We start from the raw sequence: 27,015 nt of genomic DNA, 5'->3' as shown, positions 1-27,015 counted from the left end.
TACAAGATACAAAATTCCAACCCCTGGATCTCTGGGATGAGGGATCCATATATAGATGATTACAGGGGGGTGAGTCAGCTTCTGGGATTTTATTAGTGTACTATCTCTAATAGTTCTTGATTCCACTTGGAGATTGATGATCTCTTACTCATCCTTGGGTGAATTCAGAGAGGCAAGTGTCACAGGAGAAGTTTCCGGAAGATTCCATGATCTTCCACCTCGTAAACTGTCTTTGCCATTTGTCCACTCTCGCCCATCCCACCCCATAGAAGGGATTTTCAGCATGCATCGCACTTCCCGTGTGCATTTAGCTGGGATGCATCGTACTTTGACCATGGAGCAGGTGATATGTTCCAGTTTTGACCAGTTCTGAGTAGTTTTTCATGGAGAACTTCTAGGAGATGATGTAATCAACTGACCTTGTTCTTTTAGGGGATGGAACAACACTTCTAGGGACTTAGGAGCCCTTGGTTTATGGACATGTTTGATTGGGGTTGCAGTGCCCAAAAATGTCTATAACAGTTTCCCCCAAAAGCATGAGGTCGTTAATCTTTGATGTCGGGTGAAATTCTTTATCATGAGGATCTGAAGTTTTTTCGAGCTGGAAGGCTACCTGTAATAAGATACAATACAATACATTATCTTCATAATATTTTTCATGATCTAGCTGAGGTGGGCATTCCCATGCTCAGCTTTATAAATTCATTTTCATGTACATAAGACAGATAACCGTCTGTGCAAGACACTGATGATTCTGATAGAACCATCATCCTTTGATTCAGATGATCATCTGTGTAGCAGCAATGTACATTTGATGTCTTTATTTTCTTGAATATATCGCAGCCCGTATTGATGAAACAAGATCTGGGGTCTTCAATCTCGTTCAATCTTCACTCGGAGTACAAGTCGATCCATGTGAAATATGTTTTGGAGTCGAACATGGAAAGACATCGCCTGATTACCAGCCAATGATGTAAGTTGTTAACAGGAGCGAGAGGAATCACCAATAATGTTGATGACCCTCAAGGTACTACAGTAGAATTCACGTGGTGTGAATAAGGGACTTGGCATCGAACACCACGCAAAATCTTTCGGTTGAAGGCCATTGATGTAAACCTGTCGCCAGAAGTGAGAAACTTGCCATTGAGGCATGCAAGCTTCAAAGTACTGAAAGGGTTGTTCCTAAGTCAGCTTCTTGGATAATGAGTTGATGTCAACAAGAAGCAACTTGCCGTAGGAGGGCCTTAATGAATCCCACATCTACGACACGGAACGGATTAAATGATTTTGGAGGTGAAAACGGTCTGATGATACAGGGTTCAGGGTGGCGGTCATGAAAGAATGGAGTGTGAATGTATTGCAGTGGATGAGACACAGGTGAATTCTCTTAGCAACTTCTCTTGAATATACCGGTGACACTGACATGATGGATTGGTAGCGTTAACCCCAAATGTGGATGGTGTGATAGACCAATGGTGATATGACCAGTGAACAGAACAACCCAACCCGACTTGGATGCGGAGTGAAAGTGTCATGTTTAAGAGCGACTTGCTACCAATAAATTTTCTTCAAGTTTTCTTCCCAATTTTTCCCCAGTCATTGCTGACCAGTACCTCTTTATTTTTTTCAAGCTTGAGGAGGATAACATATGCTTGTTCTATAATTTTCCCTTCCGGCAAACTCGTCGATATATTTTAACGAGCCTAGTGATAGTGAAACTCGTTCTTGTCTGTATGGACAAGTTTGTCGCTATTCAGTTTTAACGAGCTTAACGACAAAGATAACTTGATCCTTTTCAATTTTAGAGAGCCTGAAAAGGGACGTAAAGGAAACTCTAATGATCCTTTTTCGTCATATAATCCCTTGAGCCCAAAAAAGTATAAAATAATACAAAAGGGATGAATTTTCGGTAATTTTAACAAGCCGAACAAGACAAGCGCTTGATCTTTTTGTGTAATAATCCCTTAGGACCAAAAATATTAAAATCTAGAGGAGGGATAGCACTTCCGGTCGCTTTAATGAGCTGGAGAGGCCAATTGCTCGGCAATCTTTTCATATTTTACGAGTCAGTTGAAAAGAGCTTAAAGGAGAATCGTTTTTGAGGAACGAGTGATAATTTTCGGGTAGTAGCTGATTCCAGGTAAGGTTTGGAATTTTCCAGTCACGATAGTGTCATGAGGATGGCTAACAGGATCACTCTTCGGAGCTGTTCCTCAAAAGGGGTAAACAATCAAATGGAGGTGAATGATTGGCTAAACAGAGTGGAGGTGATGATGAGAACATGACCAAGGCTAAAAAGATGATGATAATGCATTCACAATGGTTATTTACCAGGAATTGGTTCATTTTTTAATGAGCTTAAACTCTGGGAGAACGTTTGCTCATTGCTTATGTTTATTTTTTAATGAGCTTGAATTCCGCATTAAAACTACTCGTGCCAGTCGTATAATAAGGATGTCTCATCTAAGATGCCATTTTTTATGGAGCTTGCACCTTACAAAGCTTTGCCCCGGATCCTTTCTTTATGCAAGTTAGGAACAACCAATCCTACGAGTTTAAAGGGTTGAGAAACTACAAACTAAGAAAATCAATGGTCGCTCTTTCGCTTGCATGCCAAAAGGTTTGCATGCCCCCAGGTATAGCGAAAAATTCCCAGGTTACCATATGAAAGCTCTCCATCTGCGTCGCAGACAAAATGCTTCCTTGGCGATGTCTACCGAAATAGACAAAGGCGAGTGGCACAGTCGCCTCCACTCACATAAATTTGACGAGGGAATCTTATTCCAGTCTAATCCCATTTTCCTAAACGGATGGGTGTGTCAAACTAGTCATATATCCTCCGCGGAAACCTACCCTATACCCAAGGTTTTCCTGCCGAAACAAACTAGGGTGCATGCCCCCTGGGTTTCAGTCATTTCCTCCCGAATCACTCGCGCTCATCAGGGGGATGGACTAGAGATTAATGAGACATTCCTTGCATGAAAAGACCATTTAGGGATGGTATTTGACTATTTTCTATGTGTGAGCCGGGAAACAATAGCTGGTCTATGAGCTTGACCACTCTGCCTTCGTGCGGAAAACACATTACTCTAAAGAGTGAGGAGACAATGGCTCCCATGCAATAAATATAGTCACGCCCAAGGAGTAGATTATAATCCAAAGGTCCTTGGACAACCATTACGTTCATGTGAACAGTTTTCCTTCTCAATGTTATCGGCACATTGGGAAGGATCCCTAACGATCAACTGGTTCCTTTGTCAAAGCCTGTCAGATTTCTCATTTCAGGCAAAAGCGATGGTGAACCAAGCGCTTTCCAAGCAGTTGAGGAAAGGATACTCACAGAAGCCCCTTCATCTATGATGGTACCGGCCATGACCATTCTGTATATTTGTGTAATGATTCGGAATGGTACACTAGCCGGTAAACGGGGTCTGCCTAGTAGGTTCCAATCGAAGGAAACAACTAGGTTGCTTGGAGGTGGGACCGAATAGACAGTCGGATATGACTCTGACGAACTTCCTTCCTGTGGTAAAGGAACAGGTAGACTGCCCCCATGTTCATCGGAGTCGGTGTTTATGAAAAGAATTTGGACGGTGTCATTCTCATTCTCTTCGGTGATTGTGTCATCTGAAGATGGACCTTCCGAAGGCAAGATCGGGTCGACTGTCGCCTCAACCTTTCGACTTTCATCTGGTATGGATTCAGCGGGTTTATCTTCAATGACAGACACTTCGACCGACCACAATGGCATGTCAGTCAGATTTTCAACCAATGATGGACTTGGCAAGAGTTTCTTATACCTAGGAGGAAGCCATAACGGTGAAGCTAGACGGTCATCCAAAACTATTTTAGCTTCATCCAGGAAGGGACAATGGTGGAGGGCATGATCACCTTCACATAGTCTACAAGGGAATTTACATTTTCCTTTTTGTCCAGGTGCTTTGCTTTCACTAGTTGATGGTGTACTTTCAACATGGTCCTCAGAGGTTGATGACACTGAGTTGTGCAAACGAGGAGACCAGTCCCTTAAGATCCGAGGGATGCAGGGACAATCTCGGTGGTAGTGGTCTCCTTTGCAAATGACACATGGCGATTTAGGCCTGGATGGTGCAGTGTGTGGATTTTTGCTAGACGATGTATGGTTTCCCCTTTTCGCCTTTGGCTCCTTCTCCTTCTTCTCTTTCTTCTTCTTCTCCTTCTTCTTCTTAGTTACTTGGTTTTGGGCCTTACCGGCTTTATCAAGCGAAGAGGAAGGAGGAGAGGGAGAATCGGATGAAGTAGAAGGTTGGGGGGTAACTTTAGTATCATCTAGTTGCTGACTTGATTATCAGGAATCACGGTGTTCTAAACGACAGAGGTCGAGAAGAGCCATACGGGCAAACCAATTGTCAATCCTAGAAGCGACAATGTGGCCATATGAGGTGCACCAACATCTCCCCAAGAGGAGAAAGTGGACTCCATTTTTCTCAACCTAAGACCAACGCGTGAATGGTGATATTATTCCGATTAAAATAAATTTTAGACGCTTTGACACAACTTGTTTTTTCAATTTTTAAGAGTCGAGAAAAAACAAAAGATGACTCTAGTCGCCTTCAATTTTCAATGAGCCTGAAGTGACAAGTGCTCAGATGGACCTTTTCCTTTAAGGAGTCTAAAAAGGAACGAAAGAGACTGCTCTAGAAATCTAGACAGAGGGATTACCAAACCAATCGTAAAACTGCATGATACTTTTTACGGTACGACAGTCAATCTTCCCGAATGTTGTGTTCAGTGCATTGTGATCGATAGGGCAGCAGAAACGGATTCCTATGGATAAAGGATATAGCCCATTGTGGTCTCCCAATATATACTCGACGATACGTGGGAGCACAAGTCCGTACTAGCACTTGTCGTCTCAAGGAGGAGGAATCACCCAACCAACAGTGAAAGTGACAGTCACCAGGCTTTACGACGTCAAAATACATCTTTAGCCTAGACTTCTAGATGTTGTGCATTAGGTTCCAAAGCGTTTTTAGGTTCATTAAATTTATTTTACAGTTGATCTTTCTTAAGAAATTTTCCTTTCAGTTTCACCGTGTGATGTAGATGAACAATTCCTAAAATGCAATCTAAGATGATAAACAATCGTTTAATCTTCTTTTTGCAATGAAAATCCTAGCTACTAAAGAAAGAGAGACGGTATTCTTTCAACATAGAGCAGAGAGCACACACTAGATGCACTGTCCTAAATCAAACCAACAAGCAGTCTAAATGCAAATGCACATGCATGTATTTGTTTTCAGCTTTCTTAATGTGTGAATGACAAGAAGAATGCTAAGTACAAATCTGAATTATCTTTTCTAAGCGACAATACTAACAGATTTCTCTTCAAAAATGAAAGGAAGATAATGATGACACTTTACTATTTCAAATTGAAAACTGCTTTCGACACTTGAAAAACTACTAATTCAAATCAAATACAAGAGTAATTGTATAATCGACCATCAAGAACAGTAGAATTCCTTTCTTTGACTGAAAAAGACACTTGCGACACTTTCAAATCAAAAGACAACAGTTTGACTATGCTACTACTTTACAAAAGAGAACGGAAAATGGCGGAAAATACATAAAACATTCACAGTTCTTTGCGCAATGGAGGCGGAATGATGGAAAGGAAGGGGGTTTCCACAATGGTATACTGATCACAGACAGCAAAATTCCATAATAGAGCTAAAAAGAGTGAAGAAAAACCAAGACCTGGAGGCAAAATTAGCCTTTTCTGATCATCGCACCTGTAACACAAGGAAACAGGGATGCATCCCGCCTACTGCACACGGGACGTGTGATGCATCCAGATTTCCTTGAAGAGAGGGTGCGATGGTACCAGGATGAGACTTTACTTGGCTCTTGGTCACAGTTTGCAACTTAGTTCAGGGATTTAGGTCGAGCAAATGATGTACAGTAAATAGAAATCATAGGGGCTGATCTAATGAGGTTACTAGAGCCACCACTAGGGAAATTAGAAGGTTTGCAAATCAATTATTCAGTTTATAAACAAAACCCGAAGATAGACTGAAGTAGCATTGATCTACTTTTCACTTGCATAGAAAATGCAGTTCGAAGGCTAGCTGGCTTGACTTCAGGCTCCGTCTATAAGTTTATAAAACAAACAAATATAGACAAACAAACAATCTATTCGCTCCCCAGTGGAGTCGCCATTTTGTTACCGGGAAATCTAGTGTCCACTCAGATCTGCTAGTCCCACTAAGACTAGTAGCTATCTTAGAAACAAATAAACTAAAACCACTTTCGTTTTCCTTTATGAAAAGTAGATAAGAGTCGAATGAAGGATACCAACCTCAGTCTTGCGCTTGGTTCCTTGCTTGATTCCTCTCCTTTCTGACAGATCCTTACCGCTTCTCCTTCGTCTACCCAGCTTCAAAGAGCACCTGTGGAATCAAAGCAGCATAATACTATCGAAGAGCAGAGATCTACAATCATAAACAATATAGGACCAGATATATATTGACCACACAAATGCATATATCACAAAACATACAAGATTGTGGAGGAAAACTTGAATAGCTTTATTAATAATCAAGAATAGCAAAGAGGATTACAACCAATTGTTCTGACCCAGCGTCATCCTCCAGCATGAAAGCCCTTCTTTCACCTCTTGAAAAGCTTAGATCACCCAATGTTATGATATTCCAACAAGAAACCAACAACACTTCCTTACAAGATACAAAATTCAAACCCCTAGATCTCTGGGATGAGAGATCCATATATAGATGATTGCAAGGGGGTGAGTCAGCTTCTGGGATTTGATTAGTATCCTCTCTCTGATAGTTCTTGATTCCACTTGGAGGTTGATGATATCTTACTCATCCCTGGGCGAATTTAGAGAGGCAAATGTCGCATGAGAAGTTTCTGGAAGATTCCATGATCATCCACCTCGTAAACTGTCTCTGCCATTTGTACACTCTCGCCCATCACACCCCATAAAAGGGATTTTCAGTATGCATCACACCTCCCGTGTGCCTTTAGGTGGGATGCATCGCACTTTGACCATGGAGTAGGTGAGATGGTCCAGTTTTGACCAGTGCTGAGTAGTTTTTCATGGAGAACTTCTGGGAGATGATGTAATCAACTGACCTTGTTCTTTTAGGGGATGGAACAACACTTTTACGGACTTAGGAGCCCTTGGTTTATGGACATGTTTGATTGGGGTTGCAGTGCTCAAAAATGTCTATAACAAGTTTTTTGCTCGATCTTCCCTTAAAGTTTCTTTTGGTTTTAATCTAACATTTGCATGCCATGAGTGTCCTCTCTCTCTCCAAGTACAGCAGTTATTGAGCATCTCTCTAGAAGTTAAAGTTAGCATGGCCTCCAAGAGAGTTGCTTAAAGGAAATTTTCGAAAGTAGTACTGCAGAAGCAGTTGAGCAGACATCAGCTAATCTACCAGTTTATGCAGACACTTTGTTGTTCATTGAGAAGGGAGCAAAGCTGACATGGCAACAAATCAAGGATACTTTGGTAGAGGACTTCAAGGAATACTTAGAGGACCAGCATGTTTATATCAGTATCTAGTGGTCAAGCTTATAAAAGGTTGCATGCACATACCCCACCTTCCCATGTGCGTACATTATCTTTTCGATTGTCTCACACACATATCTAGAGACTATGACATTGAGCAGTGCCAGCGGGGTAGAGCTTGCCACCTTCAAGGCAGAGAACTTTCATCAAATGTATCATTTCCCTTAGCTGACGAGGCACATGGACACACTTTTCTAAGCCACCCACAGCCAGGTGAACACAAGATATATAGTCAAGCGTTGGGTGAAAGAGTTGTCAAATTTTAGACAGAAACCCAATCACATATACAAGACAGAATATCTCAGGAAGACCTACCAAATCGTGATCATCTTTGCATGCCAAATATATGGTCAAGAGAGAACAAAGACCTTTCCTGAAGGTTGGGTAGTTTTAATGGACCAGTTGGTGAGTGATGGAAGGCCATTTAGATGGTTGGACTTGTTGTCTTATCAGTTGAAAATCCATGTGACTAATGCCGGAAATCCATTGACGAATGAACAAGGGAGCTTCTACATGTTTACATACTTACTGGATGCAATTTGTTCCCAACAAAAGTTTCCTGGCATGAGATGGACATGGACACCGAAAGAGACTACCATCAACATTTATTCCAAGTTGCTTTCTGACTTTAGCTACCGAGGAGTAATGGCAAGGCTAAGTGAAAATTTCATCACCATGTTGTACAAGTTGATCTTTGATAAAGATCCACCTTGCATGTCCCAAGAAGCAACAGAGGTGATACTTATTGGTATGCCTCACCCGATGGCACCCTCATCAGTGTTTGGTGAAGAGAAGCCTCTACATGTTCTAGCAAGGTATGCCACGGACAAGTTGGTCATGCAAGATGTCTCATATCACATTTCCACAAGGTTATCAATAGGACTGCATAGGAAGAAGAGAGAACCATGACACGATCTTCCTTTATGGATCGGATTATATGAGATTAAGAGCTTGAAAGATGAAGATGCCAAATCTAAGAAGATATTGAAGTTTGAGTTCAACACTAAAGAATTTAATTTGTACGATCCCCATGGTATTTGCAAGAACCATTGTGTGAAGGTGTACAATCCATGGATCCATAGGACATTTCACTGGCACAAGAAGTACCCTTGGAGGTACTGTTACAATGACTCCAAGATCCATCATCCAACCAGTATAACCACATCTTAAAAGGTTGCTCTGCAGGCAGCAACAACGCCGGAAGAAACAACAATAGTAGCAAGCCAGTGTAGGAAAATGGCAAGAGGAAGATTGTCAAGAACCCAGAGGCATAGTAAAGCTACAAGATGAGATTTGATCCTATCACACAGAAATTAGCTTTGGAAAAAGAGGCAAAGAGGGTGCAGCGGATAAAGAGAGAAGAGTGAAGGAAGAGAGAAAAGAAAAGGTTGTAGGAATCAAAACTAAAGTTGCAGGATATGAAGAAAAAGTTGAAGGAAGAGAAATATATGAGAAGAAGAGAAAGGGAAGAGAAGTAGAAAAAGGTGTAAGAGGAAAGGCAAGGCACACTGACATTGCAAATAGTGCCCATACAGGTTGAGGGCAATTGAAGAAGAGGGTGAACGAATGCAAGATCAGGAGCTTGATCAACAAATTGATAGACTGATGGAAGTTACAGACATGTAGTTGGGGAAGGAGCCACAGAATGAAGACACTGACATTATGCCGAGAGAACCCAAGGTAACCTCTCAGTCTCCACCACCTCCAATGTCAAAACTAGTACCAAGCGAGCAAGGAGAATTTGTTCTCCTTGATGATGATTTGGTCATGGATGTGTACAATCTATCATTTGACAATTTGTAAAATAAGATTGTACAGGCACAGAGGAAGCACTTTTCGGATGATCATGTGTCACCTATATTCATAAAGGAAAGAGTGATATTGCCCGATGTCTGAAAGAATCCAATTTCCCTTGCGAATGCCACCTTGGCATATGCAGGAGCAACGAGCTCAAATGTTAAGTTCTTACTGACTGAGACTGAGAAAATTGCAATGAACTTGCAAGATGCTAGGTAACAGGTAGAAAAAGTCAGAGAGAAAAGCACAGTTTCTGCAATGGTAGAGATGAGGAAATTGATACTCGTTGAAGTATCAACACTTGAGACCAACATGCAGAAGCCTTATGACATATTTTTCACTATGCATAAATTAGTTCTCCATGTGCATGGCTTAAAATAGTGAAGCAAGGAGTTTTTTCAAACTCTTCGGAACATACATGCTTCCATCGCCCATGTGCAAGAGTGGACAATGTGGTACAAAGGGGCCCCACTTCACTTTCCAAAGATGATGAAGCCTCAAGCAGATCTGGAGAAAGTAAAGGTTTGTATGTTGATCCAGAACTATGAGAATTTCACCCTATTTGTCAACAGCATATAGGCCTCATATTCACGGTTGTACAAGAGTTTGGATGTCATGGTGAGAACACATAGGATCCTGTCAATTAGTTCCCTCATCGAAGCTAAACACAAGAACCAAGTCCAACTAGAGATCGACAGGTACATGGAGCAGCTAAGGCGAGAGGCCACCAGGGATGACTTGGAGTTGAGTGCACATAACATGCAAAAGTACATTGGTGGTCCCATCATGGTCAACACCATGTTGCACATGCTTCAAGACGAGTTGGATACAGGTTCCAAGACCATATACCCAGAAGCTATGGAGGAAAGATTCTGCTATCAGAAAGACACCATCAAACAGTTTGGGGACATCATCACACAGTACCAATCTTGGCATCAGTATTGATCGAGAAGCACCAAGTGGAGTTTTCCGAGTTGGTCTTTCCCCAAACTTCGGAGTCATAGTGCTTTGTCTTGTTAGGTTGCCTCTAACCTATTTTGTCTCACATGGGTATATGTGGAAAATGTAATATTATTTGTAAATATATTGTAAGTGAAATTCCAAGTGTCATTAGTGGAATGTGAAAGGCCATCATGTTATGTAATGAGTTATTTCTAAAGAAATTGAAGAGTCATGAGGGTAGTCAAAGAGTCACAAAGGGGAATGTCAAGGGTCACCCCACCCTTTGTTATAAATAGAACCTCATAAATCATAGAACGGGCTTTTTGGGATCCAATATTTTGGCTAGGCTTAGGCTTAGAAAAGGCTTTAGCGTATTGTGACAAGCCTTGGCTTCTCCACGGCATAGAGCGAGTATACTTCTTTGTAGGAGCAAGTGTTCGTGACTATAATGTTCCACTATTGGGGTTAGTGGTCGTCAATGGTGTATGTATGGATGGAACTTTCACTTATAATAATAATATCAGAGCCAACACGCTTTCATGCATATGTTGTTATTGTAGTTGGATTATTTTGGTTACTTTAGCAATGTATGTTGTTTAACTTACACATTTTCTTATGAACTATTTTGTATGCAATTGTACGAATCTTGTTGAATGTGTGTTATTGGATTAACTCGTCACTTTAATTTGTGGATTATTCCACAATTTTCCTTGTGATGTCATTCCACTCATGTGTTCCTTTCAAGTTGTGTACTATTACATGCTTCTAAGGGGCACACTTCCTTTTCCCCTCCGTGTATTAGAACCCCCATGCATTGCACTTGATTAGTTGCAAGATAACACACTTGCTTCCACCCAAATTTATCATACTTATCTTTGTGCACTACAGCAGTCAAGGCATTACATTACCAACCACTCCTAAGACTCCTACTCCAAATGGTCTAACGTCTAGTTGGGAATTATTATTAGGGAAATCCCCTGAATGTTGGTGGGTACAACACCATCAACATTTCTGGCACTATAAGGAGGGCCAGATGACAAGTTGAGCCCTTGAAGTGTGTTTTGAATTTCTGCACATCTTTAGATGACTTGTCCCAATATAAGTTCAATGGTGATAATGGAACACCCTTGTTTGGGTACAAAATTGCCTTTGTTGGCTTCTGTGACAGACATGATGTCCCCTCGGATGACAATTTCTGTCAGTTGTTCACTTTCACGTTCGAAGGGCGTGCAAAGAAATGGTGTCTCCATTGCCCGCAGTCTCTATATGCTCTTTCGATCACATGTTCAGGTAATTATATCGTTCTTTCGTTATTTATGATCGTAAAGCACTCAATCAAAAAAATTAAAAATTGCGAAAAGCACCTGATGAATCTCTTGAGCACTTTCATGATCATTTTCTTCATTATTGTTATGAATTTCCTAAAGATGAATTTGACTAGAAATTTTTGGAGGGAATATTTCAATATCTTGTTCACATCTCTGAGAATATGCATGTGTTAGAGCCTTCTGACTCTCTCCCAACATACCTCGGTGTTAGAGATTTAAAATATGAGGTAGACAAGGTTTTTGAGCCAAGTGACCCTCCACCCCCTTCTCATCAAACAGCTCTAGTCCCCTAGGACAAGGTGGTAGAAGTTGTGAATCCACCTGTTGAATTGTCACCATCTCTTCCTATCCCACATGATCAGGATTTCTGTGCAGATTTGGACTACAAGCCTGATGGTTGTGATGTGGTCTTATCTCCTTATCCTACATCCTTTCGTTCCTTTGATCCTCTTGATTTTGGTGCGTTGTGTTCATCCTTTTTGGATTCCACATGTGATGTTCACGAGTATCAAGTTTTGGACAGAATTGATGTTGAACAACCAACCTGTGCTATCATTTTTTATGAGTATGTGTGGGAGTTTGAACAAGAATCTATGGTGAAGGATGACCTCCTTCTGTCCACACCTCATCCGCTTTATCCTGACATCTTCCACGATTCTGCCATTTCTATTCCATCTTGTGAAAATTCATCTCTGGATGTTTCCACTTCCGATTATTCACATAACACATGGGATGTCAGTCTTTTATTTGATTGCATGGAGGACAAGTCTACCTTCCCAGATCCACCCAATTCTCATCTTACATTTCTGAAAACATAGAGGGTGAAAATTCTTGTCTTTCATCACCCCCTATTTATGATTCATCAGATCATGAGGATGTCATTGTTCATCTTGAATTTTTTTATCATGGTTGTTTTGATCTTTTCACTCATTCAGCTCATCACAATTATGACTCACATACTATTGATCTTTCTAAGACACTGGTCTTTGATGATCCATATTCTAATGAAGTGGAGACTCCTCAATTTGTCAAGGCAATTTAGCCCGAGCTTATGGTTATGTCAGGTTCTCATAGCCTTGAGGTTAGTTCCACTTCTGATCATCATCACTCTAGGCTCCTCATCACCCTCTTATTCACACTAAAAATCAATCTATTTCGCAGTTTTCTTATCCTCCACCAGAATCACACGATCCTATCGCTCATGCCTTGGAGGAGTCATACGTAGCAAGCACTGTTGCGAAATGGAATATTTCTTCATTCTTCATGTTTTCTCATTTTTCAAGTTCGAAGGTGTGTACATGCTTGTCTTCCACACATACTGTGACAGGACACCATGATACATCCACATAGTGCCTTTCATGTGATTTCATTTTTTTATTTTTTGTGGATGCATTCAAGCTTCGAACGTATTGGTTTGCATTTTTTTATGTTTCTTTTTCATTCGTTTTCTTGAATATATTTCTTGTAAATCATGTTGTTGCCTACATGGGCCAACCAATGTGTCAGTGGTTGCATTGGAAGTATCACTTCATGTGAGTTTGGCCTATGCTCTTCTTAGCTTAGGAGTAGGAGTAGAGTTTGCTTTTATTGTTCACTTTTTATTTGCTTACTTTTTTTTGCTTTGTCTTTCTTCTTTCCTTTGCTAATTTTCTTATGCACCCATAGGTTAGTTTCCACATGAAACTGTCTTTGGCTTCCTAGAAAAGTAGTGTGAAATCCAAGAGGAACTTGTAAAGCTATCAACACTTGGTTATTTGTCTATTCCCTCACTTTATGAGGATATTGCATTTATTTTAGTCGATGATACTCGAATGGAAAATATTTTCCTTTCAGAGAGATTCATGGTGAAATCATGATGCTTTCACTATTAACTAGTACCGCCTACTCTAATTGGTTTTCTATATTCGTTTAACCCTTGTCATCTCAGTCAAGTAGAGTAAGGAGAGGGGGCAAACCCTAAAAATTATGTCAGAGGTATACATAAACATCCTTCTCTGAAGGGAAAACCTCTTATGCTCTCAATAAGTCGAGATCCCTCTTCTGCCTCATGAAATAAATAAGTGCCTATGCACAGTTCTTGGAAAAAAGAAAAAAAAAAGGCAAAAGAAGAGAAGGGCTTCCTGCGGAGAGAGGTGAATCAAGTAACTCCACCAGGCTATTGTCCACACTCGTTGGTGTTTATTTGTGTAGCTTGGGAGGTACTCCAAGCCCTAGGGTTTAGGGTTTGGAGCGAAAAGCACCACAAGGGTCAGTTGCGAGCTTGGAACCTGAGGATGGGGTTTTTCACCCAATCATGTTTGGGGCAATTATGGAGGCACATTTCTACATGTGATGGCATGAGACGATGGAGGGAAGAAAGAAGAATCCAATGCTTCAAGAATCCTTGAATTCCAAGTTCTAGAAGTGGAGAAATGAATTTTTGAAGTTGACAAATAATTATTGGTTTTCAAGTTATGTAGGCTTGATGTAAATTACTCCAATCATTAGGGCAATTTTGAGGTCTAAAATGGGCCTCCTAAGGAAATTATAAAATAATAGTGGAGATAATAAAATAAGATTAGATTACATCATCAAATTTTAGAGGGAAAAAAGAGAAGTATTTTTTCAACTCGTATTTTCAACGTATCTCCCTATGCGTATACTCAAATTTTGAGTGACAACACTCGTTGAATGCAAAATTTTATTCCTCATCCAAAGAGTACCATGTTACATACTTTTGATGGACCCTCTTACACGATAAATGAGAAATACATGACAAACGTGATTGCAATCACGTTTTTTCATGTATTTCTCATTTTTCGTGTAGCAAGGTCCATCAAAAGTATGCAACATGGGTACTACTTGGATGAGGAATTAAATTTTTCATCCAACAAGTACTCCCGCTCGAAATTTGAATAAAACCATAGGGAGATAAGTTGAAAAAGTAGTTTTATTATTTTATTATTTTTTAATCTTTTTACCTTTTTTACTCCAAAAATGGTGAATCATCCCCCATGGTTGACATAATCATCTTGAATCCTATTGGTTCTTATAAAGTTTATTTTGGTTGCACATTTTTCTTAGGAGGTCCATTTTAGACCACAAAATTCCCATAATGAGATGTGTCTCTTCATCTATTCATTGGAGCCCCTTTGTTTGGTATAAATAAAGGGTGAGATGAATTGTTTTAGATCATCCAAGTGAGTGACATTCCTCCAACAGATAGCTCTGAAATTGGATGCCCTAGCTACAGCAAGAAAGGGTCAAGGAACAATGTGGCACAAGTCTATATTAGAGACCGAGAGCTGTGTGGGAGCGCAGATTTGGTTGAGGGATTGTTTTAGGGTTAAAACAGATCTGTGAAGGTTGTTGGGTCAAAGTGTAGACCATAATTGGATCGTGACATTGCAGCTTGTTGGTGCCATGTGGATGATCTTTTGAGGAGGTGAAGAGTCTTCCTAGGAGCAGAATTGGCAGTATAGTATTGGGTATCATTGATATGTTGGAGGGAAACGTGTTGATAGCCCAAAGTATCCCTAGAGTAGCAAACAAGAAGGACGTTGTTGGTGCATGATTAGGTGAATTTTGCAGCTTAAAGAGTAGCTCTTTGATGGACAAAAGAGACTACTAGAAGGCAGATTGGAGATCGAAAATTAGGCCTACCCAGAGAGAAGATTTATGATATCGTGTACTTGTAGAAAAAGTCACATGCAACATCGTTAGGTGGCAACCCTCCTGGAGTCTTGATGTGTAGTGGCCTTGATGGACTAAGGCACTACGAGTGAGCAATACAGGTGTGAAGGAACGGCAAGACAAGATACGACATCGAAGTTGTAGCGAAGTTTGTCATTGTATCTTGTATACCATAGACTGTTGCATTATTCATATTGGTTTAATATAATGAAGATTAGGGTTGTACATATTGTACAATTTGTTAAAAATTGTGTATATTTGTGCATGTGTGACTTACTTCTTTATATTTCCGTTGTGAAAAGTAATTTATGGTTGAGATTCTTGGTTTGGTAGTGTTAGTGATTTTAAGACTCTAACCTAGACCCAAGGTCATGGAAATTCAACAAATGGCAACAGATCAATGCTTGTGCTCCTGAAGTGACTCTGTCGGGGTACTATCTAGGCCTACTAGTAGCAGAGCAACATGAGAGATGAAACTAAAAATTTGACAAACAACATTACTTGTGCATTTATATACCCCTCATACCCAATCAAAATAACTCAGTTTGACTTCGCTTGGTATGTGTGTTTTTGATAAAGAGAATGGTAGGGACTACATCTTTAACTCAAGCTAGTGAAGTAGTTATGATAATCAAAAAATCAAACAATAATTCTAGAAGAGTTAGACTCGCTTTACACGAGACAAGGTCCATACAGAGATTTGGATTTCTACCAGTGTGTTGCCAATGTTGTAGCGGCCACAACTACCCTCCAAAATTTTACCTATGCTTTGTTTTGGAGCCTCCCTTCTAAATCACAGCATCTCATCTCGCAAATAATTGAGGTACTTGTGCTTTGATTTAACCTCATCCTTTGCATCATGGCTTGTGTTTTCTTACTTGATTTACTATCTAACCCACAAGTCGATCTCTTGACTTGGGTTTCATCCAATTCTAGGCTTTCCTTAAAGAACTACACAATCCTTGAGGGAAACTAGCATTGCTCTCAGGAATTATGTAGTCCAAGCTGATAATGAGCCTTCAGATCCAAAATTGCACAGAGTTAGTTGAAAGCCAACCTTCAGCTGGGAAACTGTGCAAAGCATGAGAGGCAACCCAGAGCCACTCGGCCAAGAAATTGTGCAAAAGATTCTTGCTCAAAATCTACTCAGTGCATGATCCAGAGAGTTGCCCAGTCCTTCCCAGAACTACGCAATATCTCCAAGCAATGCATAGCATATTTTCCCAAAAAACGAAAAGGCATCCCTAGAAAACATGGATCTATTTTTATCAATCCAATGGAGGCAGTTGAGTTATTTTGGAAATTGTCGCCAAGTGTTGCTTTTTCCTTGATTTTTTTCCTTCGCATCATAAACCCTAAATTAACCAAATATATTTAATCGATGCTACCAAAGCTCATTTTCACATTCGATCTTGGAGGTTTGGCATTCCTGAGGAGATTAAGGAACCTTCAGTGCGATCGTCATCGCTTTTCCAAGTAAGTCTTTCTTTCCTAGTATTTTGTCACTTTTTATGTTGCTTTTGCTTATTTAGCTTATGAGAGTGTTGTTTCACTTATTTTTTTGAATGACTGTTGGCATTTTAACTTGTTTTAGCTTGTAGAATTTTTGTTTCAATTTTTTCATTGCCTTTCCCAAGTGTCGCATGCATTACCCTATTTTTTCACTAACGGTCGTCGTTGCAGCGACTCTCTCCACATGCTTCGTTTTCCTTCAGTTTGATTGATTCATGGACTTGTTTCACTTGCATGAATCATCACTCAGTCAGATCTGCACTCAGAATCACACCATCCTTCATATCTACTCAATTTCACACCCCCCTTGGGCAAATTTGGGTTCCCCTTGCCCGAATCTCACTTTCCCTTGCGTGCACTGTGCATTCTAGGAGCTCAAGGCCTCTCCCTTGGCTTCTAGAACTATGCAGAGGCTACCCTGGCCTAGCTCCAACTGCACACTGCACATTTCTAAGAGCCAACCTCCTAGTCTTGGCCACTAAGACTGCGCAATGAGTAGTATCTCCTGGCTTGTGCCCAGATTGAACTATGCATTGTGCAGTTCTAGTCAACAAGCCTCCCCCATTGACTATTGAGACTGCACAATGCACGGTTCCAGTAGGCAACCAGTCACCTCTATTAACCAAAATTTCACAATCTATCACAGCATTAGCCCAATTTGTTGCTTGATCTTACCTTGAATTTATTTTTCATTCTAATATAACATTTTCATTCCATGAGTGACCTCTCTATCTCTAGGTACCACAATTGTTGAGCATCTCTCTAGCAGTCACAGTTAACATGGCCTCCAAGAGAGCTACATCAAAGGAAACTATCAAGAGTAGTACTGGGGAAGTAGTTGAGCACACATTAGTTAATCTACCAGTTTATGCAGACACTCAATTGGTCATTGAGAAGGGCACAAAGTTGACATGGAAGCAAATCAAGGATACTTTTGTAGAGGAATTCAAGGAAGACTTAGAGTACTGGTAGGTTTATATAAGTATCCAGCGGTTAGGCTTATACAAGGTTTCATGTAGGTACACAACCTTCCCATGTGCGTACATTATCAGTTGGATTGTCTCACACACAGATCCAGAGATTATGACATTGAGCAGTGTCAGCAAGATAGAGTTTGCCAAATTTAGGGCGGAGAACTTTCATTAGATGTATCATTTACCTCAGTCAGTGAGGCGCATGGACACATTTTTCTATGCCACCCATAGCAAATTGAACACAAGATATATAGTCAAGCGTTGGCTGAAAGAGTCGTAAAAGTTTAGATAGACACCCAATCATGTTTACAAGACAAAGTCTCTCAGGAAGGTCTACCATTTCTTCATCATATTTGCATGCTGAATATATGGTCAAGAGAGCGCAGAGACCTTTCTTGAAGATTGGGTAGTTGTATGGGACCAGTTGGTGAGTGATGGAAGGTCATTCAATTGGTAAAACTTGTTTTCTCATTAGTTGAAAATGCGTGTGACTAACGCCCGGAATCTGCCCAAGGATGAGAAAGTGAGATTCTACATGTTTGCATACTTACTGGATGTAATTTGTGCCCAGCAACAATTTCCTAGCATGATCTGGACATGGACACTGAAAGAGAGTGTTGTCAACATTTATTGCAAGTTTATTTCTAACTGCGGCTACCAAGGAGTAATGGCAAGGCTAACTGACCATTTCATCATCCCGTTGTACAAGATGATCGTTCAGCAGGATCCACCTTGCATGTCCCAAGAAGCAATGGAGGTGATACTTAACATTGAAAATTTGTATGCCTCACCCGATGGTACCTTCATCAGAGTGTTTGGCAAAGAGAAGCCTCTGCATGTTCTACCGAGGTATTCCACGGAAAATTTGGTCATGCATGAGGTATCATATCACATTTCCACGGGGTTATCAACAGGACTACATAAGAAGAAGAAATCACCATGGCCCGCTCTTTAAAGAAAACTTAGAGGGCCGGTTGTTTATATCATTATCCAGCGGTCAGGCTTATACAAGGTTGCATGTAGGTACCCCACCTTCCCATGTGCGGGCATTCTCAGCTGGATTATCTCACACACAAATACAGAGACTATGGCATTGAGCAGTGATAGTGAGACAAAGCTTGCCACCTTCAGGGCGGAGAACTTTCATCAGATGTATCATTTACCTTAGCTGGAAAGGCGCATGGACACACTTTTCTATGCCACCCATAGCTAGGTGAAAACGAGAGATATAGTCAAGCATTGGGTGAAAGATCCATCGAATTTTATACAGACACCCAATCATGTTTACAAGAAAAATTCTCTCAGGAAGGCCTACCAGTTCTTGATCATCTTTGCATGCCAAATATACAACTAAGAGAGCACAGAAACCTTTCCTGAAGGTTGGGTAGTTGTATTGGACCACTTGTGGAGTGATGGAAGCCCATTCAAATTGTCAGACTTGTTGGCTCATCAATTTAAAATCCATGTGACTAACACCCGAAATGCTCTGAAGGATGAGAAAGTGAGATTCTACATGTCTGCATACTTACTGGATGCAATTTGTGCTCAACAACAGTTTCCTGGCATGAGATGGACATGGAAACCAAAAGAGACTGCCATCAACATTTATTTCAAGTTTATTTCCGAGTACAACTACTAAGGAGTAATGGTAAGGCTAACTAACGATTTCATCATCCCATTGTACAAGTTGATATTTGAGCAGGATCCACCTTGCATGTCCAAAGAAGCAATGGAGGTGATACTTAACATTGCAGATTGGTATGCCTCACCTGGTGGCACCTTCATCAGAGTGTTTGGCGGAGAGAAGCCTCTACATGTTCTACCAAGGTATTCCATGGACAAGTTGATCATGCAAGAGGCCTCCTATCATGTTTCCACAGGGTTATCAGTAGGATTGCATAGGAAGAAGAAAGCACCATGGCCCACTCTTCCTTTATGAATTATATTATATGATATTAAGAACTTGAAAGATGCAGATGCCAAAGCTAAGGAGATATTGGAGTTTGATTTTGGCACCAAAGAATTTAATCCATATGATCCCCACGATATTTTCAAGAACCATTGTGTGAAGGTGTACTATCCATGGATCCAGGTGACATTTCACTAGCATGAGGAGGACCCTTGGAGGTATTGTTACATTGACTCCAAGATCCACGAGCCAGTCAGTATAGCCACAGCTTGGAAGGCTACTCTGCAGATAGAAGCAGTGCAGGAAGCAACAACAATAGTAGTAATAAGTAGCAATCCAGTGCAGGAAAAGGAAAAGAGGAAGATTTCTAAGAACCTAGAGGAAGAGAAAAGCTACAAGATGAGAGCATATCCTATCATGGATAAAGTAGCTTTGGTAGCAAAGGCAAAGAGGGAGCAGCGGATAAAGAGAGAAAATAGAAAGAAGATAGAAAAGCAAAGGCTATAGGAAGTAGAACTAAAGTTGCAAGAGATGAAGAAGAAGTTGAAGGAAGAGAAAGAGATGAGAAGGAGAGAAATGGAAGAGAAGAAGAAACATATGGAAGAAGAAAGGCAAGGCGCGATGATAGAGAAAATAGTGCCCATATAGGTTGAGGAGTCATAACAGTCGGCGACTGAAGAAGACAGTGAACATATGCAGGATCGGGAGCTTTCTAAGCAAATTGAGCAACTGATGGAAGTGATAGACATGGATTTGGGGTAGGAGCCATAGAAGGAAGACACTGACCTTATTTTGAGAGCACCCAAGGTCACCTCTCAATCACCACCACCTTCAGTGTCAGAACCAAGCCCGAACGAGAAAGGAGAAGTTTTTCTCCTTCATGATGATCCAGTCATGGATGTGTACAATCTATCATTTGACGAGTTGCAGAAGAAGATTATACAAGCATGGAGGATAAACTTTCCAGATGATCACGTGTCACCTACATTCATGAAGGAAAGGGTGATAGTGCCAGATGTCAAAAAGCATCCAGCTGCCCTTGTCAATGCCACCTTGGCCTATGCAGGAGAAACGAGCTCTAATATTAAGTTCATGTTGGTCGATAATGAACAAATGGAAAAGAACTTGCAGGTTGCTAGGAAAGAGGCAGAACAAATCAGAGAGAAGAGTGTAGTTTCTACAATGGCAGAGATAAGGAAAGTGATACTCACTAAGGTATAAACACTTGAGACTATCACGCGGAAGATTTACAATTGATTTGTCACCATGCATAAAGAGGTTTTCTATTTTCATGGCTTACAACAGCAGAGAAAAGAGTTTGTTCAAACTCTCGAGAACATACATGCTACCATTTCCCATGTGCAAGAGTGGACAATGCGGTACAAAGGGGCCCCGCTTCACTTTCCAAAGATGACGAAGCCTCAAGAAAAAATGGAGAAAGTAAAGGTCTGAATATTGATCCAAAACTATGAGAATATTATCCCATTCTTCAGCAACATACAGGCCTCATATGCACAGTTGTACAAGAGTTTTGATGTCATGGTGAGAATTCACAAGATCCCATCAATTGGTTCCCTCACCGAAGCTAAACACAAGAACCAAGTCTAGCTAGAGATCGACAAGTACATGGAGCAGCTAAGGCGAGAGGCCACCAGTGATGACTTGAAGTTAAGCACACATAACATCCAGAAGTACATTGGTGGTCCCATCATGGTCAACACCATGTTTCACATGATTCAAGACGAGCTGGATACAGGTTCCAAGACCATATACCCAAAAGCTATGGAGGCAAGGATTCGCTATCATAAAGACAACATCAAGAATTTTGGGGACATCATCACACAATACCAAGCTTAGCAGCATTACATGATCGAGAAGCACCAAGTGGAGGTTTCTGATTTGGTCTTTCCCAAAACTTCGGATTCATAGTGTTTTGTCTTGTTAGGTTGTCTCTAGCCTATTTTGTCTCACATGGCTACATGTGGAAAATGTAATATTATTTGTAAATATGTTGTAAGTGAAATTCCAAGTGTCATTAGTGCAATGTTAAAGGTCATCATGTTATGTAATTTGTTATTTGTAAAGAGGTTGAAGAGTCGTGAGGGTAGTCAAAGAGTCACAAAGGGAAATGTGAAGGGTCACCCCACCCTTTGTTATAAATAGAACCTCATAACTCATAGAACAGAATTTTTGGGAGACAACCTTTTGGCTAGGCTTAGGCTTAGAAAAGGTTTGGGAGTATTGTCACGAGCCTTGGCTTCTCCACAGTATAGAGCGAGTATACTTATTTGGAGGAGCAGGTGTTCTCAACTGTAATGTTCCATTATTGGGGCTGGTGGTCGTCAATGGTGTATGTATGGATGGAAATTTCAATTATAATAATAATATCAGAGCTAGCATGCTTTCATGCATATGTTGCTATTGTAGTTGGACTATTCTGGTTGCTTTAGATATGTATGTTGTTTAACATACGCATTTTCTTATGAACTATTTTGTATGAAATTGTACGAATCTTGTTGAATGCATGTTGTTGGATTAACTTGTCATTTCAATTTGTGGACTATTTTTCATTTTAGCTTGTGATGTCATTCCGCTCATGTGTTCCTTTCAAGCTGCGTACTATTACAGGCTTCTAAGGGGCACACTTCATTTTCCCCTTTATGTGTTAGACCCCCCATGCATCGCACTTGATTTTCTACAAGGTCACACACTTGCTTCCACCCAAAGTTATCATACTTATCTCTACGCGCTATCGTGATCAAGGCATTACATTATCACCCACTGCTGGGACTCCTACTCCAAATGGTCTGAGGTCTAGCTGGGACTTATTATCGGGGAGAACCCCTGAATTTTGGTAGGTCCAGCACCGTCAATAGGTCTCAAGAGTTTTCTCAACGATGTCAATTCTCCTCATCACCCTTGAGCTTAGGCTTTGATTAATTTGGTCCGCAATCAAATCATTTATGGTCATTATCACATTAAATTTACACTTGAATTCATTTTCCCAATTTATGGTGAGTCATAACACATCACTAAAAAGCATGGAAAAAATAGAATGTTCTCTCAAATTCAAGGATGGAAAGGTAATGAGGTGTTGTAGTTGCTACCACACCCTCAAAATTTTTGTCTTACACTCAATTTTGGAGCCTTCCTTAGTCTTGCACATTATTGTCGCAAACACCAAATCTCATTTTGTGTACTTTCTTGAAGTATTTTGCTCCCCTTTGCAAGTTGGGTAAATTTTCATCTTTTGGCATGATTGGTTGTCGCACAATGTGTAGAAGCTTGTTCTGATGGTTTCAAGGGTCTATCTTTTTGTATATGAGTTTTTCTAACTATTTAAACATATGTTGCACTCATTCACAAAGTTTTAAGCATTGTCACACAAGTGTCATCGCAGTCGTTGCAAAGTGTATCTTAAGTGTCACACTTGTCGTAACGGGTCATAAAGTTGTCACATGGAGGGAAATGCATTGTTCATGTGTCTTGGGTGATCTATTTTGTTGTGTCATCAAGTATTCTAAGTGTGATATCACAGTCAAAGTCTTATCACTATTCACATCAGTCTAACCGGTCTTACACTTAGCCATTTTTTAGAAGGTTTCCCAATTAATAAAATTGGCTTCACCCGACCTCCCTGAGCTATGCATTGCGAAGTTTCAATCCTCTAGATGTGACCTTGCCCCTTGGCACTCCGAAATTCATAGTTCCTGCCACCCAGGACTGCTTCACTACGCAGTTTCTGTGCTCAAGCTCTGGCCTTGGCCTCCATAATTGTGCAATCCTTTCTCTCAGCCTGGCCCTAACTGCACACTATGCAATCATAAGCCTCAAGATCATTCCTTGAGCCTCTGAGCTACGCAATTGCACAATTACCCAGCCTCCCTTGTATCCCGGAACTGCACAGTGTGTTCACTCAATGTCCATCCACTCAACCTACCTCACTAACTCCCGGAACTGCGCAGTTTTCTCCCTCAGTCCATCCTGGACTACACATTGTGCAGTCTCAAATATCAAGTCAACCTGGACTACGTAATTTTGCAGTCACCTGGGCTCATCTATCCTTCAGAACTACGCCATAGGCTGATCTAGTGTCTGTCCCCTCAGCATGTCATCCTGAGCTCCCAAACTGCGTAGTTTCCTCCCTTAGTCCATCCTAGACTACGCATTGCATAATCTCAAGGCTCAAGTTCCACCCCTAGTTGCTTGATCTGCGCAACTATTCATTCACTAATCCCTCTCCCCCGACCTCTCACATGGTTTTGACTCAGTCAATGGATCAAAATGCACTATCTTAAACTAGGGTGTTTTCAGACTAATGTCATCTCGTCATGAGTCAATTGCAGATACATGTACCTTACCATGTTATGGCAAGATGATGAAGAAATGGATGGAGGGAACATGCTAAAAGACACTCTCGTAGCTAAACATGCAAGTTAATAAATCACAAGAAATAAAATGGACATCAGTTTGCGATCACAACTCAAGACTTAAGATCATTGAAGATTCCTTATCACCAAGTTATATGGAGGTGAAAAGAAGAGCATTCTCATGTAGACACTCAACACATAATAGCAGAAGTGGCTTGACACTTCCACATCTTCAAGTAGTTCATGTCAGCAATGTCATGTCATGAATTGTCATATGCCACATTGTCATTATGGATCATGTAAATGGTATTCAAAATGTATTGTAAAGTGGAATTCCAAAGGACACACATGGAATATAAAGAGTCATGTAAGTTGAAAAGTCATAGGAAGTCAAACAGTCATGACGGTAGTCAAAGAGTCACAAGGAAGGGGAATCATCACCCCTTGGTTATATATACTCCCTCATTGTATGAGCAAAGGACTTTTCACCTTGGCTCCTCCCGTAAGGAATTAGAGAGATAAGCTAGTTCTTTTGAGGAGAAAGGAGTGGCTCCAATGCTCCACTACTGGAGATAGTGGTGTTCATTGTATACATGTGCCTTGGAACTTTTACTTTTTATCAAAAGCCCTATGGGCCAGTACTTTCTTCATGCATGGATTATGGATATTTGTAATAATATTATGTGAATGTTTGTAATTCATGTTTGCTTTCATTTGTGCTAAAGTAGTTGAACTATTTTGATTATTTTGGTACTTATCATATTGAAAATTTGTTTTAATTTCTATTATCATTGTCACATCCTCGTGGACTATTCCGTTGGATATTAGATAGATCTTTCTTGTTATATTGGTTTCAATGGTTGTCACATCTTTGTCAACTATTCTACTTGATGTTGTACGAACTTTCTTATTCATGTGTGTCTCTACTAGGGTGGTACCACTACCTCTCTCTTAGAAGCTCACTTTTCCTCCCCTCTACAGTGAAAGAACTTTGACACACATACGATCAAGCACTCACTAGGAACACCCCCCCTTGCTTTTCGAAGGCACCATGTGTTCCGCTCTCTTGTTGATAGTTATAGCGAAGGCAAATCTCTAAGAATACATGGCAACTAGATTGTTATTTCGGATGGCGCTCCTACTCCAAATGGTGTGAGATCCAATTGGGACTTTACAATGGGGAGAACCCTTGGTTTATGGATTTCCAGTACCATCAACAGTGGTGTTAGAAGGAGGGTCAGATGACAAGCTGAGCCCATTGAATCTGGTTTCGATTTCTTATTTAAAATGGCCCATAATCAATTCTTAAATTTTGTGAATATTATGAAATCAGTGATGAAGAGTTTTCTTGTGTTATTGTCTTCCTCGCCCTTGAAGGTTGTTTTAATCGATGATGTCATACGTTTCCACCTTCTTCCATCTATTCCCTTCATCATTTCCTCAAGGAGATTCGTCAAGCCTTTGGTAAGTATAATTACTGAGTTGTTTGTAAAATAATAGATATCTTAAGAATGATTCCTTCACCTTTGTTGTGAATTTTTTGAAGAATACATGAATCAGGATTTCTTGAAATAAGAGTTTGAGCGCTTGGTTCTTATCTCTTTACACGGTGAATCTGAACCCTGTGATTTTCCTACTTCCTCAACTCTTGCGAATCATGAGACACCTCTAATTTCAGAGGAGGAATTTACTTCTCCTTTTGTTATTTTTCCTCCTCCTTTTCCAGTTCCAATGAAGGTTCCTATATGCGATGGTAAAAAGTTGAAAAATCCACAAATCAAATTCCTAATCCATCTTCTCATTCTTCTTCCATTTCTCATGACTCAAATTCAATGGAGGAAATCCCAGAATGGCTCATGAAGCCCATGGGGAAGACTAACTTCCCCATTCCGCAACATGATGTTATCATTCATAACTCTAGCCTCCAATCTGATCTATATTTTTGTGATCCTCTATCATCTACATGCCATGACTCTTTGTACTGTGATCTGCCCGATCAATCTACTCCACCATATAGTCTTTCACACTCTCTTGATTTTCACGTAACTGGTTAAAATTGTGATCAGATACAAGACAGTCACATTACACAGGTAGAAGAGCAGGAAGGTGAAGATGTTTTTAATATTTCTTCTCTTTTTCCAAATCCTCCATGTCAAAACAATGTGCTTCCATTCTTGGGTGATTTCCAATCTGCCAATATCGGTAGTGAATCAAATGTAATTAATTCTTTCGATCAATGTTTGTCCTTGGGTAACAATCATTCCAATGATGATGACTCTATTGATGTATGCAATCACGAATGCCTAGGTGCATCAACTGATCTTTTGGTTTCTCATGAAGATTTTACTTTAGATCCAGAATTTGATTCGGTCAAAGAAGATGTTCTTATCAAAACTTCCTCTTCATCTCACTATCCCTTGTGCTCTACCATCTGCGATGCATCTACTTGTGATAGAGATACTCCATGCTCTTTAAGTTCTTCATCCAATGAGTTATATTCTCAATTGACACAAGACAATGAGATTATCCATGATGTAATGAAAACAATTGAATCATTGAGTACTCTTTCCACCCCTCATCATATCTTCTCTTGCATAAATCTTCAAATCAGCTTTCTCATGAAATTTCCCCGATTCATTCATCTTTGAATTTGTGATCAGAAGAACCTTTCGACTTGAGTAATCTAGTTGTTGAAGTTGAAAAATCCAGTGAAATCAATGACAGAGATGGCTTCCATCTGGTGAGAAGTGGATTTATTGAAACCAGTGGTAGAAGCTATCCTCAAACCATGCATGATCTGATTCAATATTCAAAATGTGATTTTACAATCCTAGAAAGTTTCAGGACCTTCCAGGGAGTCGAGGCACTTCAACTTTCGTTGATGGTTATGTCAGGATCTCGCAACTCTAGTAAGCCCCCCGAACTAAGTCAGATC

Source organism: Pinus tabuliformis, chromosome 8 (assembly GCF_031772625.1).
Source record: "Pinus tabuliformis cultivar Carrire ecotype Pingquan chromosome 8, CPIR1, whole genome shotgun sequence".
Taxonomy (NCBI): Eukaryota; Viridiplantae; Streptophyta; class Pinopsida; order Pinales; family Pinaceae; genus Pinus; species Pinus tabuliformis.
Note: the sequence above shows the minus strand (reverse complement) of the source record.